Genomic DNA, 4,427 nt, shown 5'->3' with positions numbered 1-4,427 from the left:
CAACAGGACCCCCGTTTCGACCGTAGGAGGTCCATTTCATCCGTTTTGCGGTACGCCACACCCTCCCGATCAACAGGACCCCGTTCCGAACGTAGGAGGTCCGTTTCCTCCGTTGTGCGGTACGCCATGCCTCGTTTCCATCGCCTGTTCCGTCCAAGCCCTCCCGATGAACACGACCACGCATTCCGTTCCGACCCAGCCGGTTGGCTCCCACGCGTTCTGTTGCCTCCCGATGAACACGACGCATTCCGTTGCCTCCCCATGAACACGACGCATTCCGTTGCCTCCCCATGAACACGACGACGACGCTGTTTCTCCGTTCCGACCCAGCCATGTACACGAGCCCTGGCCGTACGTATGCGCGAGTAGGCGTTCGAGACCCCGCCCGTATGTACACATACGTGGCCGTATTTTCTTTCTTGCACCCTGGCCGCTGTACGTATGTGTACATGCTACGTGCGCGCTTCTACTACGACATGTGCGCGCCTCTACATCCATCAGTATATATGTACGTACACGTTCGCGACCAGAATGACAACGCTACGTACGCTTCGACCAGGTGGGTCCCGACTGTCAGGCACTTCCTTGCCTGCGAAGATGTAGCTGGTGGGTCCCAGCAGTCAGGGGGGCAAATCGTTTTTTTTGCCCGGACGCACTTCCTTGCGTGCGAAGATGTAGCTGGTGGGTCCCAGCAGTCAGGGGCAAACGTTTTTTCACGAAATACGGTGGCCCGTCCGGTGGGTCCCCGCTGTCAGGTGGAGGAATAATTATTTTGCAGGTAATAAGGAGGCACTTCCTTGCTGCGGCCGTGGACCCAGCTGTCAGCCTCTTCACGTACAGTCCACGTCCGATGGAAGCCGTTCCTTGACCACGTTGACCACGCCGCGCCGAGAGCACCAGGGCGGTGGACGACGGCAAGGCCTAGGAAGGGGACGACGCGGAGTCGGGGAAGACGCGGCAGTGGATGCCCACGCGTAGAGGAGTACGAGGGTTCACTGGTTCGCTGCGGTGTGAGGCTGCCGTCGCCACAGAATAACAGGGGGTGTGGGTGAGTAGAGGGATGGCCTGGCCAGCGGCGGGAGTAGTAGGGGGCGGTGAGGCCTCCGTCGCATCGCAGCCGACCACGGGAGGCAGGAGCACGAGGCATGACCGGCACTGGTTTGGGCGGCTGGAGCAAGAAGACCAGAGGTTGAAGAAGCACTACGGCCGTTGGATGGACATCGTACGGTCACTGGAGCTAGAATCGTGCATATTGACTAAGTTGACAAAGCTCTCCGTCCCCGTCAACTTAGTAGGCCCACAAGTCAGCCTGCCACTATACTGGGTCCCAGCTAACAGGGGAGTATTCATTTTTTTGTGCGTAATAAGGAGGCACTTCCTTGCGTGCGAAGATATAGCTGGTGGGTCCGAGCTGTCAGCGGCGGTAACATTTTTTTCGCGAAATACAGAGGCCCTTTCGGTGGGTCCCTGATGTCAGGTGGAGGAATCATTATTTTGCGCGTAATAAGGAGGCCTTTCCTTGCGTGCGGCCGTGGACCCAGCTGTCGGCCTCTCCACGTACAGTCCACTTCAGATGCATGTCGGTCGTTGACCACGTTGACCAGGCCGCGCCGAGAGCACCAGGGCGGTGGACAACGGCGAGGCCTAGGAAGGGAATGACATGGAGGCAGGGAAGACTCGGCAGTTGTTTCCCACGCGGAGGGGAGTATGACTGTACGAGGGTTTACTGGTTCGTCTGCCGTCGCCGGAGAATAACAGCAGGTGTGGGTGAGTAGAGGGATGGCTAGGCCAGCGATGGCAGTACGGCGGGGCGGTGAGGCCTGCGCAGCAGCAGAGCCTGCCGCGGGAAGGAGGGAGCAGGTAGTCCTGCCGGCGCTTGTTTGAGCGGCTGGAGCAGGAAGAGTAGAGATTGAAGAAGCACGACGGCCGTTGGATGGCCATCCAACAATCACTGCTTGTGCGTCAACCTTTTTTTTAGGAAAGCCTCAAATCTGTGGAAAACAGCATACAGCCCATCTGTCATTATTTCTAATAATTTACAGCTCATTTGCTAATTATTAAGGTTTTTTTGGAGCCATATTCTTTTTGTTAGCATTACAGCCTATATTGTGGTCACGGTTAAAAAATTATACGAAATTTTGCATATTTCGGTGCGGTCCGAACTGTTTTTAATCCCGAAATTTTGACTCACATTCAAACTGATTTTAAAAATAAATGTATATCAATATAAAATCCAACAAATTCTCCACGCATAAAAATTAATGTAATTTAAAATCTCGAAATGAAAAAAAAGATATTTGAAACTAATTGCCGGTTTGATGTGTTTTAAAAATGTACAACCCATTTCTCATTACTGATAGGCCATTTTCTCGGCCAGCCGAATGAAAGCTCTCCTCGTCTTGAAAGATTTGCAGCCGAACAGGCCTGACAAAGCGACTTACTTGGCAAATCACAAAAAAACTGGGTTGTGGCCGTGGACCCAGCTGTCAGCCTCTCCACGTACAGTACTCTTCCGATGGAAGTCGTTCCTTGACCACGTTGACCATGCCGCGCGGAGAGCACCACGGCGGTGGACGACGGCGAGGCCTAGGAAGGGGACGACACGGAGCCGGGGAAGACGTGGCAGTGGAAGCCCGCGCGGAGAGGAGTACGAGGGTTCACTGGTTCGGCTGCGGTGTGAGGCTGCCGTCACCGCAGGGCCTGGCCAGCGGTGGGAATAGTAGGGGGCGGTGAGGCCTCCACGGCAGCACAGCCGACCACGGGAGGCAGGAGCATGCGGCACGACCGACGCTGCTTTGGGCGGCTGGAGCAAGAAGACCAGAGGTTGAAGAAGCACTACGGCCGTTGGATGGACATCGTACGGTCACTGGAGCTAGAATCGTTCATATTGACTAAGTTGACAAAGCCCTTCGTCCCCGTCAACTTAGTAGGCCCACAAGTCAGCCTCCCACCAAGGTGGGTCCCAGCTAGCCGGGGGAGTATTCATTTTTTTGTGCGTAATAAGGAGGCACTTCCGGTGGGTCTGAGCTGACAGCGGGGGGAATGTTTTTTTGTGAAATACGGTGGCCCGTCAGGTGGGTCCCAGTAGTCAGGGGGCAAACGGTTTTTCGCAAAATACGGTGGCCCGTCCAGTGGGTCCCTGCTGTCAATTGGAGGAATCATTATTTTCCGCGTAATAAGGAGGCACTTGCTTGCTCTGGCCGTGGACCCAGCTGAGACTCTCCACGTACAATATACTTCCGATGGAAGTCGTTCCTTGACCACGTTGACCTCGCCGCGTTTCGTTGCATGCATGCGTCCATGGGCGTGGTGTGTCCCCACTGTCAGCCTCTCATGTACAGTCATGTTCCGATGACTCTCGATTGTTGACCACGTTGACCACACCGTGCCGAGCGCACCCAGACTGGAACGACCCGGAGATGGGGAAGACGGGGAAGTGGAGTCGCAGATGGAGAGGAGTGGGAAACTTCACTGGTTCAGGTGCGCGGCAGCACAGCCGCGGTGCCGCCCACGGGAGACAGGAGCAAGAACAGAGGTTGAAGAAGGAGCACGACTGTTGGATTAACATCCAACGGTCCAGCTGCTAGAATCATTTGTTGATTAAGTTGACAAAGCCGTGCGTACACGTCCGCTTAGTAGGCCCACAAGTCAGTCACCAAATCTGACGGGTCCTAGCTATCAACGGGATGAATAATTTTTTTCGCAAAACAAGGAGGCACTTCCTTCCGTGCGAAGATACAGCTGGTGGGTCCCAGCTGTCAGGTGGAGGAAACATTTTTTTCAGCTTAATAAGGAGGAACTTTCCTTGCGTGCGACCATGAACCTCGTGGGTCCCAGCCGTCAGGCTCTCCACGTACAGTCCTCTTCCGATGACTCTCGTTTGTTGACCATGCCGCACCGAACGCAGCGAGGCGGTGGACGACGCCCCAGACAGGAACGACTCGGAGATGGGAAAATGCGGCAGTGGAGTCGCAGATTGAGAGGAGGAGAAGGGTTATAACTGGTTCTGTTGCGGCGTGGGGCTGTAGTCTGTGGAGAAGAACAAGAGGTGTCGAGGGGTGGAGGGATAGCCTGGCTGCCGGTGGGGTAGCGCTTCGCAGCGATGTGTGCTAAGCAGAGCCGCTAGCCGCCGGAGGCCGGACCAGGCGGTCCCGGCGACGCTAGAGGAAGAAGACGAGAGATTGAAGGTGCATGCCGGCCGTTGGATATAAATCCAATGGCTGTGGATGACACAATCATTTGTTGACCAAGTTGACAACGCCCTGCGTAGGCTTCGACCTATTGGCCCACATGTCAGCCTGCAAAAATGTGGCATATATTTAACCCATGTTTTCTAGAATGTACAGTCCATTTGCTAGGCTGGGTGAACAAATAATTTCGCGTCAATCAGGCCCATTTATATTTTCTAAGAAATCCCAGCCCATTTG

The sequence above is a fragment of the Triticum aestivum genome, chromosome 3D (assembly GCF_018294505.1).
Source record: "Triticum aestivum cultivar Chinese Spring chromosome 3D, IWGSC CS RefSeq v2.1, whole genome shotgun sequence".
Lineage (NCBI taxonomy): Eukaryota > Viridiplantae > Streptophyta > Magnoliopsida > Poales > Poaceae > Triticum > Triticum aestivum.
The sequence above is the reverse complement of the archived record's forward strand: the minus strand, read 5'-3'. Positions refer to the sequence as shown.